This window comes from Planococcus citri, chromosome 2 (genome assembly GCF_950023065.1).
Source record: "Planococcus citri chromosome 2, ihPlaCitr1.1, whole genome shotgun sequence".
Taxonomy (NCBI): Eukaryota; Metazoa; Arthropoda; class Insecta; order Hemiptera; family Pseudococcidae; genus Planococcus; species Planococcus citri.
The window spans coordinates 46,140,521-46,166,973 of record NC_088678.1 but is presented as its reverse complement, the minus strand read 5'-3'; the positions used below and the strand labels follow the sequence as shown (position 1 = coordinate 46,166,973).

Sequence of the window (26,453 nt, the reverse complement as noted above, 5' to 3'; positions counted from 1 at the left end):
TTTTTTATATGTATGTACCTAAGTATGTAGGGTACGTGTCGATGAAAAATTCAATTTATATTCAACTTTGGAGGGAAAAAGTTGATAGTTCATCGTTCTTCTTTTCACACAGATAAACAAAGTACCTAGATATTCGAATTTGTAAATGCAGTAGATAATTCTCTTATCATCGTCTACAAAATAGCCTTATTTATTTTCTTTCTTTTTTTCAAAAAAATAATAAAAAAAAAATCGACGAAGAAAGTATATCTACTATACGACCAAGTAAGAAAAACACGCGACGGAGAAATCGCAAAATAAAGATCAAAAATAAAAGTGAATCGAGCGTCGAGTTCGTTGGAAAAATAACATCGCAGGAACGTGTCAAGCTGAACTAAAACGAAAACTGAAAATACTTATCAACAAGAAGGTGGAAAAAAAACCAAACAAATCTCGTCTGAAAATCTCCTTCTGCCAACAGTTGTCCAATTGTTTCGCAAAAATTCGATCGAACCCGGAACCGACTAACGAAGGGGGTAAGTATTTCTTTCATTTTTCTTTCTTTTTTTTCTCTCTCGTAAAACGCGTTGAAATTGAATGCGAATGATCAGCGTTTTCCTTGTTACGAGTATAAGTAAATCGGGGCTCATTCTTTCGTAATTTCTTTTTACCCTTCAATTCGTGCGTTAGGAAAGTTATACCAGTTAGAATGAATTTACGTAAATCGTGTAAAAAAACCTATATTTGAAAAGATAACATATTTTTCAAATAGGTATGTACCTAGTGAAATGTGTTTGTGTGCCACGTGGGTAGCCTAAGTAGGTGGAAATTCTAACAATACGAGTATACGAAACAAAACCGGCAACGGAGTCCATACACGAGTCGCTAAAAGCGACATTCTTAAGGTATATGGTTCGTGTAGAAAAGTAAGAAAAGGCAAATACTTGAAAATGATACATTTTTGAAACTTTCCTACAAACGCTAGCGTGTAGCCAAAGGTTTTAGAAATTTCTATAAATAAGGTATGAGTGGAATTTCCAACGGTTATATAATTCCTCCGCAAATGTCTGAAAGTACTTTCGATAAAAGGTCTAATTCGACGTAGCATAAAAGGTGCATAATTTCGTACAGGATTTTCAAAACATAACCATTTCCTGTTCACGTTTTAATTGCTGCTGGAAATTTTCATTGCGAGTTATACGACTTGGAAACGCCATTCTTTACGCAGTATCATAGTATCATTTTATATGGCTAAGGTAGCTGCTACTTTTACAATTTATAACTAATTCAGCGAAGCTATTACAGGTAAAATTAAACGTTGCTAACATTCGCAAATTAAAGCCAACTTTTATGATGATGCTGACAAATAGCTGCACATTATAGATTGTAACTCGAGGTAAGGAACAACAAGCCGTTTTCAAAGCATTCCCCTTTTGAGTAAGTATCATACATTAAATGAAAACACCTACGCATTTGTTTCGGCAACTTTTCCTCAAATGAAATCAATTGTTTGTTACTTCGTCGTGGAAAAATTAATTTCTTTAACGACCAATGCAGTTCAAATATTTTTTATGAGGGATCGTTAAATCAGCCGTGGGATTAATTTTTCAAAGAGTTTTTTTTAAAAATAATTTTCTTCTGGACAAAAATTTTAAAAAAAAGCAAAACAAAAAAAGAAGTACCTACTTTGTATAAACACAGGGTGTTTCAGCTTTTGAGGTAGAAGCGGTGTGAGTGAAATCTTTCAGCGGTAAAGGTGATGCATATCTATAATTTCAAGTCCATGTGTCCCTGTTCGACAAGTCTTTGACTCACAGATGCAGCAATAGGCCTTTATTTTTATTTTTTTCAAAAGCAATGCAAGATTTTCAATTTATGAAGTAGTTCAAAGACCATGATAGGAAGAGAGTGGAAGTTTTGCATCAGATACAAAGGGGCATTTGTTCTGATTTTTTGTTAGGACGGTATGATTGTTTGCTTCTATGCATAGGGGGAAGTAAGTATACGATGAAGAAATAATGAGATAACATGCACATGCAAAAGTCTTAGACATTTTCAAAATTTTTGTAATTTATTTCAAAAAATTGCCTATTATTTTCAGTGCTTCTAAAAGAAAAAATTCTGCCAGTTTTAGGGGCGTGAATCTCAATTTTTTTATCTTATTAGAATAGAAAGTTATAAATTTATTCCAATGCTTTAAGTCAGAGAAAATTTTTTTTCAAAATTATTTTCGATCATGCTTTTTTTCAAAGTGAGAAACAGATTTTGAGGTATTACATGAATTCAAAAGAATCATTATCTTATCAGAATATTTACAACCCAATTAGGAATCTGAATTCACAAGCGAACAATTAGGTATCTGTTTTTCCCCTAATATTCTGAAACATTTAAAAATAATTAATTTTTGTTAAAAGTAAAATCGAGAACAGAAATTTACACCATTAAAAAGAGCCAACTTTTATGTTTAAGAAACATATAAAGTAATTATAGCTCATGACGAGAGCTCGTTTTTGAAATGAAAAAAATAAATGACCAAAATTTTGGACTTTTCTATAGTTACTCGTATTATTTTTTTATTTTCCATCAGTTTTGGTCTTTCCCTCTTCATGGAAAGATGGTTCTTAAACGAGCAATCCAGCATATCGAAAAAATCTAGACAACATGCTCTGATTCGTGGTGAAAATTCCAACTTCTCATACAAAAACTTCACTTCGCATTCTATTGTGCTTGAAACAATCTCATTCAGCTTCTCTGAAATGTAAACACCTACCCGATAAGAAATTTAATAAACATTTTCAAAATATTCTAATATTAATGAAAATTCAATAAATTAGTTCCTATCTGATAGGACCACGACAGCCACCGCAGGTACATACATCAACCTTAATTCAATATTTTAATTTCTTTTACCTCCTTTAATTTCAGAGACAGAAAGCTGAAATTTAACTGAAAAAATTTCAATCTTGAGGCCTAAAAAGCAAACATAACCTCACTTTTTCTCCTTCTCAATATCATAGATAGACAATTTTTGTTCACAGCTCCTCTAATTTTGAAAATAGATCATTACTCAAGAGAACTTTTCTCAATCGTCTCAAAAGGTTAAATCAGAAATTATGATGAGAAATTACATTCTTTCCAACTTCAACTAATGTCTCTCTTTCCAAATTAGACAAATCACAGAGTCATCTCCGAGTACATTATGAGGGCTAAAAGTTGTTTCAATTGATGAAAGATCATCTACAAACCATCTCCCTCAGTTTTATTTTCAAAAACTAAGATGCAGCTAATCGGACCAAAAAAATTTTTAAATGTTTGGTACTTGAGATTTTTAATAGGTGTGGTATGCATAAAAAATATGCATTTTGGATCCTCTTTTGGGTGACAAATTTTGGTCGACGTCAACACAACAGTACTCGAACTACCAAAATTTATATAATCAGTAGAAAAATTAGCAGAAAGAATAGAATTCTCAAAAATATTAAAAAATAGAGTGTAAATCCAGGCTTTAATTATTTTTCAAAAATTCACTTGAAAACAATTTAGTTGGTAAATTTTTCGAAATTATTCAGCTTGAAAAATTCACTGATAATGAATCACGTACAGGCATAAAATCCCAACTCAGTCATAAAAATGAGACAAATGAAGCGACACACAAGATTACCAACAATTAACTAAATGTACAAACACAAAGTAAGCCACTTCAAATTAAAAAAAAAAATCCAATCTACAAAAAGTGCATAAAAAAGTGAAAAGCGTGCATGTGTGAAAACTTACGGTTTTATTGAATTTTTTCTGAAAAAAAAATTTAAGAGAAAAAAATAGTGAATAAAAATTAAAGCGAAATAAAATTATTGCGGTGATAGTGACAATGTGCTCGCAGTGCTCCGGATGTACGTATTTAGTGCAAAGTGCTCGTGCTTATAAATTAGAAAAATATGTATGTATAATATATACAAAAGAACTGTAAGCAACAAAACCGAACTTGTGAATGGTAGACTGCTCGTCGGGCGCTCGGCGTTCTCTACCATCACAACAGGTGCTGCCCCCTTCGCTACCTCTTCCAACCCTTGCAGCCTACTACACAATAAAAATACTCAAACAGAGTTTACGTGCGCAGTATCCGCAACTGGTGCAAAATAATATCAATTAACCATACTCCCTCCGCGTGAAACTTCTCTGAATTAACTAAAATGCAGATTAAAATAAGCGGATTTCTATGCAGACGAGTTTTACTATACACGCTGAATTTAGCCCAGCATCGTCATAACTGATTAAATTTTCAACGTTTGATTCGCCAAAATTGAAATACTATGCTCCTGAATTACACCCACGTGCTGGAGAAAGACCTGCAGCGTGGTGAAGCGCCAGCTCGGGGTGGCGTGTGGTCGCGATGCCAAAGATTAATTTTCTTTTTGTAATAAAACGGCGGAAATGAGCCAAAAATTTTAATGGATGTGGTGATTTTCTATAGCGGATGAAAACATCAATAATATTTAATAGTAGGGTAGGTAAGTTATCTACGTAATGAAATGAATATTGCGTTATTCGCGGCTCTCGTTGACTATCTAATCGTGTTTACAAAATAAAAAAATTTTGACATTCATTTGATTGAGCTGCTGAAATTATCGTGGATGACCTTTCTCAAATCATAGATACGAGTATATTTAAATCTTCTTGCGTTTTGAGGTAGGTACCTAAACCTATTTGCCGAAATTTTTTCCAAACACGTTCAATTTGTATACATGCAATTTCGCACATGCAATTGTATACGTGCAATTTGCCGGTCCTCGCCATTTTCTGCTCGAGGGTTTGTTTTTAAAAAACGTGGGACCCATATATAGCTCTACTCCCTTTTCACCGAGACGTCTCAAATTTTTAATGTGGCACCTTCAACTCAAGATGAACTACCTCCAGGTTATTTTTGTATTAAAAGAAATAGAGTATAAGAATACGCTTTGTCAAGTTCTAAAAATCTTTTTTTTTTTTGATAGGATTTTTAACAATAATTTGACTTTTCAATTGCACTCTCTAAAATAGTAGGTACCTACACTACATATCAATATCATTTAGAGACAACAATGATCACAATTTTGTGGCAAATAAAAATACCTACTACATCAAATACAACTGTCAAAATTCAACATCAAAATTAGTCAAATTCAATCTTAGATAGGTACTATAAAAACTACTTTTTTTTCAATTTTCTCCACTTTTTGGATTTTTACAAACTTGAATTTGTAATATCTCAAAAAATAAGTTCACCATGTTGCTCTGATTAAAAAAAAATCTCCAGAGACACCCACGTCAAATTTGCTATTTTTTGTATATTTAGCTTGATCGCTGCATATTTTGACATATTTTGACCACTTTGAGCACATATTTAATCCAAATAATTCAAAGTTTTAAGGGCATAAACTTCCGCACTACAAGTATAGACCTTACATGTATTGAGATGAAAATAATTTCATCCTTCAGGTCAATATTTGAGAAAAATTCTGATTTCAGACTGTAAAGATATACGCGTAAGTATACAGAGCTGGAGAAATGAAGAAAAATTAGTTTCTTTGGGGAGAAAGGGGAGGATATTTATCTACTAATGAATAATAATAATATAGGCTTTTTAGGTAAGTATTAGTGGTCTGCATGGGCCTGTTTGAGAGTCCGCTGGCTGAGCTTGATAAAAACTGGGTTATAGATCAGGCTCGTCCAGCTTATTGGGCTTTCTCGGGCTCAGTGCACTTGTTTTGGGATTTTGGACTAGGTTAGGCTTTTTCCTGAGAATCTCAGATTGGGTCAGGTAAGCTCACGGGCTTACCCAGCCCATGAAGACTACTAGTAATAGGTGTCCGGAGAAGAATACGTGTAGGTAGGTATAGTCTTCTCTTCTTTCATCAACTGTGGATCGAGGACAACATAATTTAAACTCAATCGTTTGCGACGTGCCATGTCTAATTGTCTATAAACATTTGTTGTCTGTATTGCTCATGTAACACTGGAGCAGCTGGACTTCTACCCTAACTCCCCTCACTTCACACTTCTCATCACAGAATTATCAGTCTTCTGGTTCATCAAAAATCATAAAGCAATTCCTAAATAAGTGCTATGCCATACTCAGATCTACCATGGACAGGAGACAATGACAAACTCCTACAGCACATTCTTCATTCTTACACGCTAGTTCACTGGCAGAAAATTTGGACCAATTCAACATCAAGTGCCTGGACTAGAATATTGCATCCATCTATTGATCAGGTCATTCCATGGTCAAATTATGACTTCTACTTGAGCCAAACTGTATCTAGTCATGAAGTTTCCCAATCCCACTTTTTTAAACGAAATCACTCAGACAGCCTTCCATGTGAATTTGGTGTGGAAGAAACACCTTCTCACATTTTCTTTCAGTGCCCAAAATGGGTTTGTAATGTAGACCTCTAGTACCAGTGGACCTTCAAAACACTGTAGGAGTGTATATAGGTAGTGTAGGTACATTGCAACTACATACCTCAAAAGTACAGTGATTTTCTCTCTGGAATACCGAACAGCTTCGACAAACTCAAAACCATAATCTCATCTACCTCTATGTTGATTATGAATAGTGTGTTATTATGTCTCTTGTAAAATTTAAAACCCTTAAGGTAGAAATTACTATAAGGTTGTCATTTCTATTCCCCATATCACCTATTTCAGAAAAAAAAAGCATCTAATTCTGAATATTTACGTGAGTCATTAAAACAATCAACCTGAAAAACGTTTAATATGAGCTGCAAGTACCATGAATTTTAGCTGAAAATTCCCATTAGATAGGTATTTGATGATTTGAGGAACTAAGTACCTATTTTATATTTTTTGAATAAGATAAATTGAACGATAGATCTACCTGTCACATATTTAATTAAAGAGATGGAAAATGAATTAGTAAGGTGATTTTGATACGATCTCAATTACCGGATTACAAAATGATATATGTAAGTAGGTAAAACAAATCTGAGAATCCTTAAAACTATGAACACCTGAAACATTCGATCATAATAAATTATGTTAATTTTATAAAACAAAATCATAATACCTAATCCGTATTGTATCTGACAATCTATAAAGTACTTAGGTACACTACACTCACCTTGAAAAGAATTCAAATTTACCAAACTACTACCAAGGTACCTAAAATTAACGAGCTTCGACGCAATTTAAGATTTCATAACAACAAAGGAACTCGATTAAAAATTAATTTGAAAATAGATACGAGCGGAGTTCCTGTATAAAAAGAAACCTCCAGTAGTTGAATATAATCAATATAGCGTAGGTTAGGTACTTTGGATCGCAAATAGGTATTATTCATTGAAAATTAAACACCGCAGTAGAGATAGGTAGAAAACTTACTCTTCATTACTCTGAAAATGATTTTCGTAATAAATACCGTCAAAGACCCACAATAATGAAATAAGTAGAAGAGGAAAAAAAACGAGGAAAATTGTTAGCTATCTGAAGGGATATAGAAGTTTATTGCAATGTAAATAGATGGAAAAATCATCTTCATTGATGTTGCAATTTAGCTTCTGGTGGAAAAATAACGAACAGGGCCGTCTCATTTGGAAATCGTTACAGGGTATCTGGTATGAAAAAGCGATAGACAGTCGTGTTGCAAATTTGACCCCTTTTTTATCATGAATGAAATTGCTATTTCTTCGGGCGCATTCTCTACTCCTACCCACGTTCGGCACACTTTAACCCCATTCAAGAATGCTAAACGCTCTTTCTTACAAACCATTGAACGAGTTTTCATTCTTCTTTTCTTTTTTATTAAATTTTGTTTGTGCGCAATTGCACAACCCCCAGTATTCCTTTTTATTCAATGGTGTTTTTCGAGCAAAACTGAAACGAATATTTTTCGTATTTTTTTATGAATTGAAAATTCTTATCGACGGATATATTTTGGTTTAGATTATTTCCGCCGCGCCGCCGATCGAGATGTCAAAAAACTTTTATAATTAAATCGTCATCTTGTGTCAATAACTTATATATTTTGTAAGCCAGGCAAATAGGTATACTTAGTGGTCTATTTTTTACGTATTACCTAACTGTGGAGATAAATATCACTATCACGTGATTCCATTCATTTCTCAGAACGAATAAATCGTTAAATATGGGATGTACTAACCCACTTATGCAGCCTTCGGTACGATAACTATGCAACACATATTGAATTCATGTAGATATTTCTGACTAATCTATAAACATGCGAGGGTCGAGTTCGATATTTCTTCGCGTTTTTGTTAGGTACCATGTATTTTGTTCCTTGAGGTTATAGGATAAGCGGGTAATGTGGTCCATAGCTTGATACATTAACATGTTTTTACGGAAAATTTCCTTTTTTATTTCAATTCATGAGGTCTCTGGTGTTGAAAGAGTGCATTTATTCGGTCTAAAGAATATAAGTATCCGATCTAGAAAAAACGATTGACTTTCTGTAGCAATTGTGTACTTTGAAATTCATTCTCAGGTATCTACATATCTTCTGTAGGTATATTTTTCTCGAATCAAAAGAAGCTTTTTATCTTTTTTAGGGTACCATTTATCATACTTTGTCATTGAATATATTTAATTATCATATTTCGCTCAACGTATAGAAACGTTTATCAAAGATAAATCCATAAAGCTGGGCGATATAATATTTAAATGAATAAGAATCTAATGACCTAAATTTTAAACATCAGCTTGAAAATAACATAAACGTGACTGAGAATAAAAGATGATAAAATATTTCCACAGTTGAAAAGTTTTCAAAATTGTTTGATTTTTTTTTCTTTTTCATCTTTTTGGTTTCTTAATATCTACCTACTGATATCTGTTGGAAAGTTATCATCGCATTGATGAAAGAGAACGCCTAATTAGAAGAACGATGAACTTTATGTAGCCTGAGAGTCGAAAGTTGTATATTTTATTAAACTCGGCGAAAATCAATTCATGTTTAGACGGACTAGATACAATTCATTGAAATTTACGACAACGACGTATAATCCCTCGAGCTATGCGAGCGTCTTTAAAATTTTCCAACTGCAGTGTAAATGAATTTAAAGGAAAGCACAGATACGGCGCATTTGGAGAAAATATTTTACGCCTACGTAACTTTGGCGTCATTTAATGAGATACCTTACCTGATGAAATAAAATGAGGGGAATATGAATTACTGCGTTCTGGTTGGCAAAATATATAAAAAATATTTATTAGCTTTAAAACGGCCATACGTGTGGAAAGTTTCAGCGAAAACACCCTTCCCTTGCGGTTATTTGATTTATATATTTTTCTCGTTTTTATTTTTTATAATTCTCTGCTCTCTTGCGTATTTATTATTTCGTTGTAGATGGGTAATGGGTATCTATCGCGATGTCGCATGAACGATTTTGTATTCAAAAGGAAAATGTAAATGCAGCAGTAGGTATGTTTTGATTTTACGAGTAACTGTGTTTGGTTTGTGTTACCAGTGTTTTTGCCGTTTTCAAGTTTTTAGTGTGCGTAGCACACTATTGGTTTCGCTTTGAGAAATGAAATTTCATTGTAACTGAATGTTCTCTTAAGCTATCCAACCATTTTTTGTACCTATTGGACACCATTTGAGAATCATTAAGACGGAGGGTATAGATGTATTTTCATTCAATTCGGATCGGTAATTGCTGAGTAATTGCAATTTTAGTTCATTATTTTAATGCATAAATTCCTAAAAAATGGTAAAGGGGACTTATAAACCACCTGCCACTCATTGTACCCTGCTATACCCCCAGCCATCATCACTTTATAAACAGCTGCGTTGCATTGTACCCTGTTACACCCCCAGTCTGCCAGCTGTGTATTTCAAGTGGGAGTGGCTTGGTGGGGCGTTTCCCTCCAATGTATTTGGTTACCTCTGGCAGTAAAACAAATTGGCAGTTCATTTTATGTGAAACTCTTGTGAAGTATACATCATTCTAGTTTATGGTTTGCTTCTGTTAAGAATAGTGTTACCTATATTGTTCTTGTGTTGATTTAATGGTTGCAGCTTTGCAGTTAAAATAAACAGGTAATTATTACATCATCATTATTGTTTTTATTATTATCATTTTTTTAATTTCTGTTTTTTTAGGCTAGTTCAAATTCCTAATCTGGTGTTATTATTATTTTTTTTTTGAAATTTTTGATTTTTGTTTTTTTTAGACTAGTTTAAGTTGAGTTTCTAATTTGGTGTTTTTTTAATTCAAATCTATTATTTTTTTTTTAATTTCAATTTTTGTTTTTTTCAGACTAGTTTAAATTGAGTTTCTAATCTGGTGCTTTTCTATTTTAAATCTATAATTTTTTTTTTGAAATTTTAATTTTTGTTTTTTTCAGGCTAGTTTAAATTAAGTTTCTAATCTAATCTGGTGTTATTATTTATTTTTTTTTTGTAATTTTTTTGTTTTTGTTTTTGTTTAGACTAGTTCAAATTGACTTTATAATTTGGTGCTTTTTAAATTCAAATCTATTATTTTTTTTTTGAAATTTCAATTTTTGTTTTTTTCAGACTAGTTTAAATTGAGTTTCTAATCTGGTGCTTTTCTATTTTAAATCTATAATTTTTTTTTTGAAATTTTAATTTTTGTTTTTTTCAGGCTAGTTTAAATTAAGTTTCTAATCTAATCTGGTGTTATTATTTATTTTTTTTTGTAATTTTTTTGTTTTTGTTTTTGTTTAGACTAGTTCAAATTGACTTTCTAATTTGGTGCTTTTTAAATTCAAATCTATTATTTTTTTTTTGAAATTTCAATTTTGTGTTTTTTTCAGACTAGTTCAAATTGAGTTTCTAATCTGGTGCTTTTTTAATTCAAATCTATAATTTTTTTTTTTGAAATTTTAATTTTTGTTTTTTTCAGGCTAGTTTAAATTGAGTTTCTAATCTAATCTGGTGTTATTATTATTTTTTTTTTTTAATTTTTGTTTTTGTTTTTTTTTTAGACTAGTTCAAATTGAGTTTCTAATCTGGTGCTTTTTTTTAATACATAGGGACAAATGAAGCCAACAAGTAGTGGCATACCTAATTCAAGCTAATAAGTAGTGGCAATGTGGAGGCAAAATTAAAGTCAATACATAGGGACAAATGAAGCCAACAAGTAGTGGCATACCTAATTGAAGCCAATAAGTAGTGGCAATGTTGAGGCAAAATTAAAGTCAATACATAGGGACAAATGAAGCCAACAAGTAGTGGCATACCTAATTGAAGCTAATAAGTAGCGGCAATGTTGAGGCAAAATTAAAGTCAATACATAGGGACAAATGAAGCCAACAAGTAGTGGCATACCTAATTGAAGCCAATAAGTAGTGGCAATGTTGAGGCAAAATTAAAGTCAATACATAGGGATAAATGAAGCCAACAAGTAGTGGCATACCTAATTGAAGCCAATAAGTAGTGGCAATGTGGAGGCAAAATTAAAGTCAATACATAGGGACAAATGAAGCCAACAAGTAGTGGCATACCTAATTGAAACCAATAAGTAGTGGCAGGTCAAGCCTATATATGGAGGCCAAATTAATGTCAATATATAGGGACACTTTTTATTTTCATTTTATTTGTTTTTTATTATTTTTTTAAGTTGATTACTAAATTTTTTTTTCTTTAAAAATTGTCCAAAAATCTTATTTCTGTTTTTTGCTAAAATTTTATTCTTGCATTGAAGAATGAACATGAAATTATTGTTCCTAGTACTAGCTTCTTTGCTAATATATTTTACTAAATTTTTGTTTGTGTTTAGAATGCAAAGGTTGTTGTTTTCTGTTTATAATTTTTGTTTTTCATATTTTATTCAGTTTTCACAAATAACATATGTATTTACTTTTGTTTACATTTAGCATTAAATAATTATTCTGATTTTTGTTTTCACATCTTATTTAGTATTTACAAGTACCTATATGATTATTTTTTGTAAACTATCAGTTAAAACTGTACAACTGTATACAGCTACGCACACTTTGCAGCTAAGCTGTGCTTAGCTGTCTAGTTTATGCTTCTTTTCAGCAAACAAAAGAGGTCAAATTTATAAGGAAGGCATCGCCAAAGGAAAAAAATATGTCATCAGCCAAAATTTTAGATGTTAGAGTGCATGTTTTGATTTTTGGTGAATTCTTAAAAATCAAAGGGCCAAAAATATGAAAAAAAATCAAAATTTCACCAAATTGGCTCAGAAAGCTTACATTTTATCGATCTCCCACGCAAACCCATTGAAAATGGTTTGGAACCGTTTTGAGCAGTTCTTGAGCCTCCAGCAAATTTTTGAAAGTTGGAATTTCCAATAAAAACCCAATGAAGTTGGGTAGTTGGAATTTACTTTTCATCCCAGTTTTAACAACACTTCCAGTCGATTGTACATAAATAGTTTCAACTCATCCTAAAGCTTACGTATATATTTTGGAAATTACAGATTTTCAAAAAAAATAGTGTTTTTAAAATTAGAGGATGGATTTTCACACCAAATTTAGAACATTTGAATCAAATTTGCCCCTTCAATTTTGAAGAAAGACAATTTGTTATAATACCCTACTTTTTGTTCATCCGCTCTGTAACTTCCTATAGGGTACATATCAATTAGAGCCAAACCTACATGGATGAGTATGTAATTTATTGATCATGTGAACCGATTAACTTTGATAAATCTAAGCTTATCTACTTCGAATTGATACCTATAGGTAAAAAAACACGTGAAATCTGAAAGATATGCCAGTATCATATTACTTACAATCATATCAAATATTCGATATTAGAAACTGAATATCTACACCTCAAAAGTAGGTAACACGTTTCCAGCTTGCTTTAAATTTTCTACCATTGATACCTATACAGAAGAAAATTTCCAATGTATTCTTGTCGTGATGTAATCGTTGAACTTTATGCAAAAATTATCCGAACGAGAAAGTTTAAACAGTGAAAGTGTGTACGAATAACTCAACGTTTATAGAAAACTTTACCCATGGTATATTCCACATGCATTTAAAGTTTTCCCTTATTCACGGGTAGTTTAACAGTTCAACAGTTTCAGAAAGTATATAGTTGTGCTCGTAGGTTCAGTGCTCGTGTATGTTTGAAAATTTTTTAAATTTCTCTGAATGTATCAATTTCACATGTCACGTGGAAAGGATAAGAATTTTCATCTAGACATAAAAGTCACACTCGCGTTAACACGTTTTCTATAATTATTGTGTCGAGAAAAGAAAATACCTATATAGGAAAGTTAAGTATACACAACTCGTGTCGTGGAATACTAAACATTTCACCTATTCAGCTTTTGTTGCTGTGTTTTTTTTAAAAATTACCCATTGTAGTGTCTGAGTCATTCACATCGTCTCGTTTCCAGAGAAAAGACTGTATTCTTTTTTTCTAAAAAAGAAATGAAATATTTTGATTCGTCTGTAAAAAAAAAAAACTACTATTTTACTGAATGTTGAATTAAAAAATGAAAATTAATCAAAAATCTTTACATTTGATCGTCTAATGTCAACTTGAAGGAGAAATTAAAAATTACTTAGGTATTTGTAGACTAGAGTGGGTAACACAGAAGAGCGTTAAAAGCTTTCAAAATAAGTATAAGATTATGTAATTAAATTTCCTTTTCCATAGTTTTATCACTCATCTTTTGAAATTTCATTAAAAAACATTATGACAGAAATATTGTTGCTATTTTTATTGAAAGTATTCAAGTTAGGTGCCTTGTGAAAAAAAAATAATAGGTATAGATATTTCTTATTAAGAAATTAGCAAGTGCGAAGTTTTTAAAATTCAGTTCTAGATTACTTATCAATATTCAATTTAGAAACACCTACACCTATTGAACACATCTATAATTATCTATACGTTGACAAGTTTACCTATTACAAAGTAGTATATCTAATAAGTAAAAAATCAACAAAATAGTAGATACTTCCTCTCCCCTTGAAATGTTTTCCCACTCGCGTCACCAGGTTGTATAAATGAAAACTAAGCATTCTAGGAACACGAAGGTATATTTTATTATAAAAAATAATGACGTAACAAAAAAATAATCCATGCAATCTCAGCCATTCACACACGAGCAATTCTTTCCGACATTTCTTCCCACGAGCACGAGAAATTACAATATCATCACATTGACTTTGACGTGTTCAAATAACAAAATGTTTTCCTATTCGCTGATGCTTACTTACCTATACCTACTCGTGTAGGGTAAGTGTATTAAATTCCATCCCTAGTTGTGCTCATTTTTCCATATTTAAATTATTTTTGCCACAACAAAACCACCTACATTACGTGTCAAAAGTTTTAATTCGGCGAGTTTTCGTCCGACAAGAATATGCTAGTGTAGGTACCTAATTCTGTCAATACGTTATTTTATTTTCAACTCTTTGTTGTAGAGAGTTTAATGCCCTCCCTCGTATTGACCGCGCGTAGGAGTTTTACATAATGACTAAAAGGTACTGTGAGATGTATACAATCATCTTAATGTTATTTTCTTACGCAGATGATCAGCTTAAAATAGCCAGATTTGGCTTTTGGTTTCATCTCGGGTTTCTATTTGCGTTTTCGGTAGGTACTTATCAAGAATAATTTGATGAATGAAATGAATCAAAATTAGCTTTTTAAAAGACTGAAGTGAGGAACAGTGAAAGCAGTTGTGAACTGACTGAAAGTCCTGACGATTAGGAGGATTTGTAGTAACCTGCCACACTTGATACTCTGTTTAAAAAGGAAAAGTGTCAAAAATAAATTTTGGTCAACAGAAAAGTAGATTAGATTTTTTTCCCAAATGTAAGTATATTTTTGAACAAAAAAAAGAAAGTCAAAAATGATGTTGTTTTACTTCTTGAATCATGAATTTTCGAATGCTTTTAACCATGGTTCACTCGAATAAATTTTCTGCTCTTTTCAATAGGTAGGTAACTGAAATTTCTAAAAAAAAATTTTAATCTGAAAAGGCATTAGGTAAATCCAAAAAAAAATCAATTTCCTGCATCGAAAACGATCATTTTTGAAACAAAATTTTAATAATTTTTGCCCTCGCTTCACTCAGGTTATTTTATTTCCTTTTCTGAAAACTAAAAAGTTTTTAACTTAACCTGAAAAGTATAAATCCAGAAAATCAATTTCACTTGTTTGGCTCGAGCCAATTTGAATTTCACTGCGAGAAATATGATGGAGAAATATCAAAAACTTCACTCAAATCAACATGTTTCTAAATTATTGTAGATGCCAGTAGTGTATTATTTGTAATTCGACATAACAATTTTTTAAATGCACTAGCTCGCGAACCCGTATCCCTTCATGAATCCGAAAAAATTTGGATTGGAGTAACTCATGTCCACCTACATAGCTTATCTTGAACCCAGCTGATGAGCATCCTGGTATTCCTGGTGACACCCCTGCCTATTTGCAAAATTGAACTTCATTTTGGGTGCAAACATTTTAAGAGTTAAAATGAAAACTGTTGTTTTTTTTTAAATATTGGTAATTCAAAATAAAAAGAGAAACAATTTTTTGTAAGTATCTATCTGTCTATCTATCTATAGCAATACAATTTATTGTAAGTTCTGAAAGAAAATCAATATGGTCCTTTTTCATCAAAACAAATGTGGAATCGACTCTTGATGGTATTTTCAAACAAATCTGAACCAAAATATATTGACTACGATGAGAAAAAATTTCAACAACAATTTTTTTTGGAGTGTGGGGAGGCCAAAAAGTTCTGAACACACATTTTCAAGCACGTTTCATCCTCAATTCTCATTTTGATCTATTTTTTCTGGCAATGTGCCCACCGCTGGTAATTTTTCAAGATTTTTACAAAATGATTTAGAATCTATGAAACATGGATATTTTGTGAAAGATTACTGGACAGGTATGTGAGTACCTCATGTGGAGTTCCGAAACTTCAATATACCTACCTATATAAAACGTCCAATAAATTTACCCTTTTTAATTTCTAGGGCCATCAAATCAATTAACCTTTATGTAGTTTGGGTGGTTGTATTTACGGATGAATTATTCGACACCTGTTACAAAACGCGTAGTAGAGACAACGAACCAAGAATTTTTGAGAAAATTTCAACCAGTCCATGCGACTGCTGTAGGTGTTGTTTCAACACTCAATCAGCCTATTTTCCATACATTTTTACCTCGTTCACATTCTTTTTAAATGTTTCATAAATTCTTCAATTTTTTTTTAAATTTTCAGTAAAGCATGAGATAGTTTGAGAGTTTATTTTGAAATTTTTTGCTTCATTCGAATTTCCAACCAAAAATTACATTTTCCAAATTTTTTCAATTTCAAAAAAAAAAAACCATTTTTACAGTTCTCACATGTTGAAAAAATCCTTTCTTACAATTTTTTTCAACGTCTGTGCCGAGTTTTTCAAGAACTTTTTAAAGTAGGTATCCAAAGACCATCCAATTTTTCAAACTTGAAGATTATGAGCCAATTCATCTTTCTCAAGAAAATCTAAACTTACTCAAGCATCCATAGAACTCTTATACCTACCTAAACGTAACATGGCTGCCTACAAGACAAATGATAATCATAACAAAATAAGCGACTCCAGCTATCTTGGTGTAGGTTAGGTACTATAGTACCTACCATGGAAAATAAGCATTATTTAAATCTTCTTCATCGCGTAGGTGTTGGTAAAATTTGTTTCAAAAAACACTCTCGTCTTTTAAAAGTAGATATAACTTTGGCAAACCTAATCCCCGCAAAACTTCGTTTATCGAGCAAATAATTAACGTTAATAATTTTAAATTAGGTACCTCGAATGGGTACCTAACTTAGTTTGGTAATTCGATGACGAATGCAGAAACGTTTCATAGGTAAACTAAAATGAAAAATAATTTAAACACGCTGACAAAGTAAATGCTCGACGAAGAAGCTTATATATCGGTAGGTATTTTTACCTACATATAGTCCCCCCCCCCCACCAACACGTATACAATATCTCAACAATACAACTTTTCTTCTGCACATTTACGTTTCTCTCGCATATATATTTTGTATAGGTATGATTTTAATAATATATTCGCAAACCTGGAAATATTTTTACAAAAAACGAACTGTAGATATACCTACGTGCTACGATCATGCAAATTCTTTTTTTCTTTCTTTTTCAAAGTATGAAGTCAACCAAATGTTACCGTCAATGAAAAACCTCTACGCATGAATTTCATTTTTTTCCCTGTTGCGTTGAATACAAATTTCCGTATTACCTACGTCATTCCTCATTCAGTTGTACTCGTACGTAGAAATGCAATGGAATTTTTTTCTCAAAACGCTTTTCCACATTTTCAACATTTTGTAAGTTTTGTCACAGATGTTCCAAGAGACAAGAATTGCTATCTATCTATACGCACAATTAAGTTTTACAATTAAACTCATACCTACCTGTGTAAGTATGTAACATAATTTTCAAGATAGGTGGATACCTAGCTAGCTATTTCGTGAAGTATGCTACGTAGATACATAAGGCCAAGGGTGGATTACACGTTTGCTGATCAAGGTACCCCACAATTAAATTTCTCGTAGAACATTCCTTCTCGCATGTTTGTATCGAAATATCCTCAAAATGGTTTCAAAGCATCCAATTTTAAACAGCAAAATTCTTTAATATTTTTTTGAGGCTTACCGATTGCACCTAAGTAATATTATAAATTTATTTAATTTTGATGGAATTGTGTCCCTAAAGATGAATGAGCCTCAATTGATACGCTGATTCTTAATCGATGCTTTACCCTTAATGTGGTAGGTACCTATTGCTTTAATGAATGAATTTAAATAGGTATATGTAAATGTACATCAGCGTCTTCATTTCAATTATTGTATATGTATAACGTAACGTAGTAAGCATATCGCTCGAAAATAGTTTAATTTCTCGATTCAATGTGTTAACTCATCGAAAGAAGTAATTTTACACCGTCTCGTGTAGGTACCCGACGACGACGACGACGACGACGACGAGACATCTCGTAATATATTCGCCAAGTAAATGGTTAATTGAATTGCGTCATCTGGTATACCAATAAAAAGACCTCCCGTAGCTCTATACTAACTATACGAAGACAGCTTTGTAAATGAAATAGGTACCCGACATCCTTAGACAATGGCGAATTTGGCAAAGTATCCTTTTTCCAACGTGATTAAGACTGGAAAACGGTGCTGTCTGAATAACTTAACTGTACCACTTTCACATTATTAGCTCGCTTCCTTAAAAATATTATTCCGAATAACAATGAATTTTGGAGAATAAATTCTTCGGTGCGTGGGATCGAATCGTGATCACTGAAAACACCACCGAGAGAATGTTTTAATTTCGCAATCGAGCGAATTTTGTTTGAATAAAATTTCACGTAATGTAAGTGTAAGGTCTATGTTGTTGTACGTTTCTATCGAGGACAATTAATTCTGTTTTTGCGGCAGAAAAATCACGAATAGGCTATACTACTACGCGACAAACGTTCAACATTCGCCCACATTTTCAACGTCTAAAATATTTCACTCTAAAGTGGTATTCATCAGTCGAGTCTACGTATATTTCCCCTTTGGAATTTTATTTCCTCGTTTTATTGCTGATAAAAGAGCTGATATGACGCGAACAGGAACACCGAAGCGACAAAATCAAGCTAGATTTTCGTCTTACATTACAAAGCAAAGTGTGATGAAACGTGAGCGTGACATGTGAAATTGCAAGATTACCTCCGGCTTATAAATAAAAAGAATACAACCGTTATATCTTTCTGTTGTATTTATATACCTATAACATAATATAACACAGAAAGATATAAGGATAAATAAAGACAAAAGTACAACATTATAAGCTAAGTGTATATCCTTTCACAATCGAAAAAACAAAAAAGAAATATCTACTACCTACGATTTAGGTATAAACAGCTTTGAAAATAATGCCTTCAAAATTCAGAACAGTCTTATACCTACTTACTTAATAAACGATAAAATAGGTTAGAATGAAAATTATCATAAAAATGAAGGATGAAAATACAAATACATCTCAAAATTTAATCACCATTCGATGAAAGTGCTGTGATTGTGGGCCACTGACTTGAATCACAATAAGCCCACATACACATCACACTATTCGAAGGCGTTCTCCGTGTCATCGTAATCGTTGACATTTAGAAAGAAAAAAATGAAATTTTCAACATTCCTAATGCACATAAGCCTTTCTGTTTACGACGAGTTTTCAACTATACCAACGTATAGTGACGTCACAGGCGAATTCTACGCGAGAAAATTAAAAATAATTTGAATAATTTCATCTCAAATTAAAATTTCGAGTAGGTTCTTGCAAGTTTACTACTCGTACACCCTTAACCTACATATATAAAATACTCGAAAAAGACCTTTAATAATTCTACAATATAGTGTGCTTAAATTTACTCAATTGGCTCTGTATCCACTAATATACAGGGTGTTCCATAAGACGTGTGGATGGTTTGAATTTACTAAGTAAATGGAACCGAAAAAATTGAAAAATCTTTAAAAATTCAAAAACTGGAAGAAAAATGAGATTTCGAGACGAAGACTCAGAATTTTATCCACTGTCTTTATTCGTCTTCAGATTTCGTTCAACTTACAAATTAGAAAAATTTCGGAGAAAATTAGACTTTCTCTTTTTTAAATTTAATTTAATAATTCGTTTTTTAATTTCAAAAAAAAAAAAAAATGAAATGAAATCATTTTCAAAATGGTTCATTTATTTTTTCGCGTGAGAATGTAAACGTTTCATTTTTGAAAAAACAAGCTAATCTCACTCGACGAGAGGCAAAATGAGAGGGAGGGAAAAGAGGAAGAGACTTGCAATCAGTAGACATTGAAACTGTTTAAATCACAGAACCTATAAGGGAAAATATTTGGATCTGATCAGGTTTGAACAGATCCAATAACCAGATCTGATTAGAACTGGGAATAATGCCCAGAATCTGATCTGACCTGATCAGATCAAAGTATTTTCCATTGGGATACAGGATCAATTTTTAAAAGTTGTATAAATGAAAATGGTTTGAAGTACAAAATTGTACACTCTTATAACTCTAAGAAGTAAACAAAATTTTTTGGCTCGAAAATTCGAAAATTTCTTTTTAAAAAAATAGAAAGGTAAGGGGGAAAAAGGAAAACTCTTTCAGATGATTTTGAAAATATTGGTTAAAAGCCATCGATTTTTGATCAAGTTTTGACTCAAAATTTTCTTCAAATTTTGTACGTTTTTATTCCATCGGTACCTATAAAGAATTTTCATTCAAGAGGTAGGTATGCAAAATATAAACACGAAATTTAAAATTACAAAAAATATACCTATTAAACAAATAAAATTGATTACTTTCCAAGACAAAACAATATAATACATATAATTAATCTACTTTTTGATATTACGATACGTTATCATATTATCCATAAATTATATTTAACAGCATTCTGTTCCACTTTTTCTCATCACAGCAACCGATAAATTTTCCCAACTGAACGTCAAAATAAACAAATCTTCGCTCCAATTTGTTTATTTTTTCGCAATCAGCGAATACCTACTTTTCGTGTGGAATATAAATTCAAAGAAATTAAACATTCCTCATTTTCCAGATAAGAATTTTAAAGCGGAAATCAACTCGACTCACTTTTCAAATCGTCTATACGCTACGTTCGGACATCACTAAAGCCTGAGCTTATTGCTTATAAATGCGTACAAAGTGGTATAAGACTAGAATACAAATTCTTCCAGTCGAGTATTAATTACGTGATTTTGGGATGAAAAGCTTTTATTTTTTAATTTAAATCTTTGGGTGAATTTTAATGCAATCACGAGACAAGTGGAACATTTTGTAATATGTTTAAGAATGAAAATTTTTAATAAAATATTGTAAACTAAATACGTCATGTACATAGGTATTTAATCTAAGTAAAAATACGATGCTGAGTTGATAGCTATTTGGTCACAAGTGCTGTGATTGTGGGCCACTACTAAAAACACAGCTTGCCCACAGGCACATCACAATGCCCAAATAGCTCACTTTCGTTGGCAGGTGAATAACACTGAAATAATATTGCCTAAAATTCATTCTATAATTAGCTATAATACCTTCCATAGATATACACTATAAATAAACAACTATTACGATATCTGAGCCTAAGTAAATTGACAAAAATTCCACCATTTTGCTACATCAACTACCTACCTATATCTACCTTACTGCCTACACAATTGAATGGAAGATGAGAAAACATAAAGTAATTATTTTTATTTGTTCCTCTCATTGAAGTGAAAAACACATAATAGAAAAGGGCAGAATGTTTCTGCACGGTAGGCAGAGGTACCTACCCAATGTTAAGGTAAGAAAAAGCCTTTATTTCCCATCTTTAATTAAAATATTTTGTATACCTACACCTACCTTTTTCGTTAGCAAAAGCTTTTTAAAGTTAACGTATCTTTTAAGGCGCAGATTTAATTGGGAGGCGAGAATCGAGAATTAATAAAACAAAACAAACTAAGAGTGGAGGATGGGGGTTACTTTGAACTAAAACATTTTCATGTTTATATACCTCGCATCGATTATTTTCAAAGCTGTGTCTTCTCTTTGGTTGGTAACTACATAGTACCTACTTACGAAGGGAAAGGATTTTTTTCTCGTTATCAGAGAAAAATTAGAACTTAAGGGAAACTGGAGTTCTTATGGGGTACAAGTACTTGTAAGACAAATAGGCATCGTAGGTCTTCGGTATCGGTTTAAATTTCCAAAATGAAATAAAGTGAAGATTGTAAGAATTGATAAGATTCGAGTGGCAACTTATTTAGTTTTAAAGCAAAACCACTTCGCATTGATGAATACTTTTCTTCTCATCTTGCAAATTTAATTCAATGGTAAGTAGGTTCTTGAAGTTTATACCTATATTTATGAATGATCACTTCAACAAGATTTAGATAAATTGGAATATAAAGGTTCATTTAGAAAAAAAAAAAGTCAGCGTCATAAATTTTCAACACTTGAAAACAAAATCATATAGCTGAAAAATGAATTGAATAACAAAAAAAATCCAGACAATCGAGAATAGGTATTGAGTCATTGTCAGTCATTTCAGTTGTGAGTTGTTATTTTTACAAGAGAGGAAAAGTACCCAATAAAGGATTTTTCAGACGCACAACGAAAAATCAAAATGGTATCCAAATACACCTCAAAGCATAATACGAGAGTGTTACTAGATGGGTAAATTTGATTTTTTAAATTTTGATGTGATTTTAAAAAATTGAAAACTGACATGTTTGCCGTGAAAGAAAAAACAAAATTTAGTCAAAATTGGATACATTTTCTCAAAAAACTGTTGCACCGTTATTTTGGAAATTGTAATAAAAACTCTGAAAAAATTTAGGCCTATTTTTATTGCGCCTATGAATAAGTACCATAGAAGTGTACGAGTAGGTACTTCTAGAAAAAAATCCGAGGGAGGTATTCTTATTCTTCATATCATATCCAATAATTTTCAAGATAGGTACTTTTGTTTAAAATACTGAAACTCTGAGCTTTTTACGATGGGAAGGGAGAAGAAGAGAGGTTAAATATTAACAAAACCACATCAAAATTTGAACCTCGTCGTTCTAAGATTGTCAGCTTGATATTTGCAAGTGCATCTGCGTACAAGGTGTCCCTTTAAATTTCAGATATTGGAACGATCGAAAAATGAACACATTTACTCACTTATACGACTACGAGAATATTTGAATAAGCTGTCTATATATAATGTATATCTTTTAATATTAATTTTAATATCAATACCCACGACTTTACTCAAAATGAACTAAAATGTATGTGGGAATAAATTATCCATCCAATAAAATTTGAAGGACTAGTAATGAGGCAAATTCCAAGTAACGGAGGTACTTATTAAATTTTTTTTACAAAATGTCGTTGGCTAGATACTACCCTAATAAGACCTCTATTTTTTTTTTTTATTATATTCGTTACGAAGAAGCCAAAAATAATTATTGAAATTACTATTGAAGAAATCCTACAGTGGGCGTACGTAATTCAAATCACTGTTTTTTATTTTCCAAAAAAAAGAGTACCTACCTAATAAATCAATAAAAATTTGAAAGAATTTGTTGGAAAAAAAATGTTGTGTATACAAATTTCAAATCAGTTCAAATGGGTACCATACCTAGTTCTTTAAAATTCTCAATGAACCCCCATATTTCTTCGAATAAGTCACTTCCTGTTTGTGTCTGATTAGGTACGTCTAAATGGCAAACGTCTGATGCGACAGTCTACGTAGACACGAAATTTTGAATATTTACGGTTTTCATAAAACATAGTCCTTTTAAAAACACATTTTCAAAATCACTTTCAAAAAAAAAAAATCAAATCGGAAAAAAGTTGAATTCAAAAAAATCATCCACCAGATAAAATAATGCTCGTTTTATGCAAAATCTAAAAATTCTTCTCTCGCAGATATTTTGAATTTCAAAGCACATCTGCTAAGTAGGTATTGAAGTAAATATCAAGTTTCATAAATTACAAGCAAAAATTCAACGCTTAAATAGATTCATTAAGTAAACCTTTTGCTTGGCGAACTACGAGTAAAAGGAAAAAGAGACGGTTAGCACGCGGGGGTATTTTATTTAAGACTAAAGCTACCATGAATAATGACGACAACAGCAGGTACATCGCATACTTCTATTCAGTTTTGAAATATGATCTTGAACAAGTTTGTCGAAAAAGACGCGCTATAGGTCTAAAAGTCTAACCGCACCAATCAATATGGAATCTTTTAAATACACGTAGGTATGTACCAAAAATCGAATAGGTAACCAGTAAAGTACTCGAATAAACGATAAAAAATTTAGTGGTTAAAGGATTAAAATTATTTAGAAATCACTTCGATGTGTAGAAATGAACTATAAAAGAAAAGGTGTGCTTTTGACAACGAATCACTCAAAGCAAAAGTAACTGTAGGTAGAATTTTCCCACAAGGGAGCAATAAACTCATTAATTAGGTAGGTACTGGGGTTATTTTGAAAGCGGAGTAATATTTTGTGCCGCATATGTCGTTACAAATGCTCAATTTGTTTAATGATGAATAATGCACGCTCATATACTAAATTTAACTACATCGAAATAAAAAATTGAAATATTTCTTTTTAAAATGACTAGGTACCTAATGTATTGGAAGAAATTAAACCATCATATAAGTAGGTACCGTTTTGTGAACAAAAATTTGTATGTTTTCAATGGAATAAACGTTTTATGAACAAATCGCACAGACGTTACACATCTAGAATTAATATTAATGGCATGACAAAGTTACAAATAAATAAAATCAAGAAGGTACTCACGTATGATTTCAGTTCGAATGAATGGAGTAGGTTTTCCAGTTGCCTATCAACAGTCTGCAGAAACAAACGTGTATACCGAATCACAAAGTTCTGTTAATCTAAAATCTAACTAAACTATCAACACACCTTGATTAGAAAAAAGAAAAAGAAAAAATTAGCGAGACGATGATAAGGTATAGGGCATGACATGGAATGAGAAACGATTGACCATAGACAGTGCTACTCGAGGTATTTATTCAGTATCAGCAATTTTGTACAGCAATGCTTCACCATTCTGTCGATAAAATCGTTGATTCAGCTATCTAATGCGTGCATTAATGATGGGAAACATTTTTTCATTTGCAGTGTACAATAATTCTTGTGAAAAAATACGTTCGTTTTGAAATATGATCACGTTGAACATTTCTTAAGAATTCATTTCGAGTTGAAAGTCTCTCAGAAAACAGAAAATATTTTTTAAATTGGCAATATAGAGATCACTGATCAAAATATTAACACCATTGTGTTATAAAATATTTCCCCAGTTCAAGAAATGATATTTTTCGATGTTTTTCCATAATTTAATGAGAGTAGGCAATATTTTAAAAAAAATTACAAACAGGAATTTACCAGAAAATAAACGATTTGGGAATGTTCAGCCGCTCAACAGAACCCTAAAACACATGATCTTGGATTTTAAAGAGCCGATTGGTAGTGATTATGAAGCGTTCTGGAGCTTCCTGTGGTTTTCGTATTCTCTCTCATTTTCGAGAAAAAGAATGCACTAGGATGAAAATAAAATCCAGTACCTGTAAACTGATAAATTTTCAAAATCTTTTGTGGTTCTAATTCAGGATTTTCTCACCTACTCTATAATTGATTCAAAATGTTGAACTTATGAAAAGATTGAATTTTCCGTCGAGGAAGTTGATTAGGTACACAACGATTTCTGAAATGATTTGAAATTTCTGGAGACGAGTCAACTTTTGCTAGAGTCTCCAAGTTCGACCATATCGGCTCAAAAATGGTGGTAAATCGATTCAGAGAGTCAACTTTAATCTAGAAACCAATTTTCTGATTTTTTTAATTTACTTTTTTTAAAACAGAAAATTAATAGCCTATAGGTAGATAGGTATCTTTTGCGAATGTAGCCTTGCTCCTCAAAGAAAAGCTAAACATTCACAAAATTCAAAAATAGTAGGTAAATCTTTCAAGAATCTCATTATTTTGTTCTTTGGTAGGTATCTAAAGAGATAGAAGAAAGTTGATTTTTGGATGCTCCAGCAGCTGAAAATTGACACCATTCAGGAAAACGGACAATTTGACAAATAAAAGTATCTAAATGACTTGACCTATCATTTTTAATAGACCAATTTATGTAAGTTTTTTACGCACAAGAACATCTTAATAATATTGTGAAAAAAACATGTACGTATACCTACTAGATTGATATAAGAATGTAAGCATTATAATGATGCTGATGCAGCATAATGATTTCGAGTCAATTCTTTTTGATATTCCGCCCACATAATTTATCAACAAAAGAACAGTTACGCTAGTGGGCGATATATATATTTCAAAATAAACTTACGGCATTAATATTACCTAAGGCTGAAAAAAAAAATTACCTACATATATCATCTGTGGCAATGTATGCACTGGTTTTTCAACTTCTTTACGCGGAAATGAAAAAGTTGAAAAGAATTATGGTTTATTATCTAGCCGAAAATGTCGTCTGAATTCATAGGCTAGGTATACCTATCTATAACATTAAAGTTTATGTGTACCTTTTTATCGTCCTATAATTCCCGAAAAACTTTTCAAACCCTACTATAAAAGCTTCCTTTTTTTTTTAAATTCTCGACTTTATCCCGCAATTAAATTTTTTTTATTATATTGTGCACATTCTTGAAAGAATTCCGGGAATGAAATTAAAAACTCATTCTTATTTGGTACTACGTTATTTATTTATTTTTTGATTTTTTGATCATTGAGCTATAAATTAAAATACGAAGCGCTACGAAAATTTTCAGATGCTGTTGATAACGTGATGGCAAAATACATAATAGGTGCCTAAATTCTCTTCTTTGTTTCTAATAATGAGAATGAGAAATAACGAAGAATTTTTAATTAAATTGAACCGT

At 31.7% G+C, this 26,453-nt stretch overlaps 1 protein-coding gene across 3 annotated transcripts in view; it reads right to left on the bottom strand.

Annotated features, from left to right (window-relative positions):
• The window catches only part of LOC135836117 (uncharacterized), a 49,996-nt gene extending 25,478 nt beyond the window's left edge, over positions 1–24,518 (bottom strand). Inside the window, exon 1 of one of the 3 annotated variants that reach the window (XM_065350741.1) lies at positions 24,331–24,518. The gene's annotated coding sequence lies outside the window, so the exon portion shown is untranslated. Of the gene's footprint in view, positions 1–3,753; positions 4,186–24,330 lie in introns of those variants that run through there. The other 2 variants (XM_065350742.1, XM_065350740.1) reach the window with 2 other exon arrangements.
• Between the last annotated feature and the right edge of the window lie 1,935 nt (positions 24,519–26,453).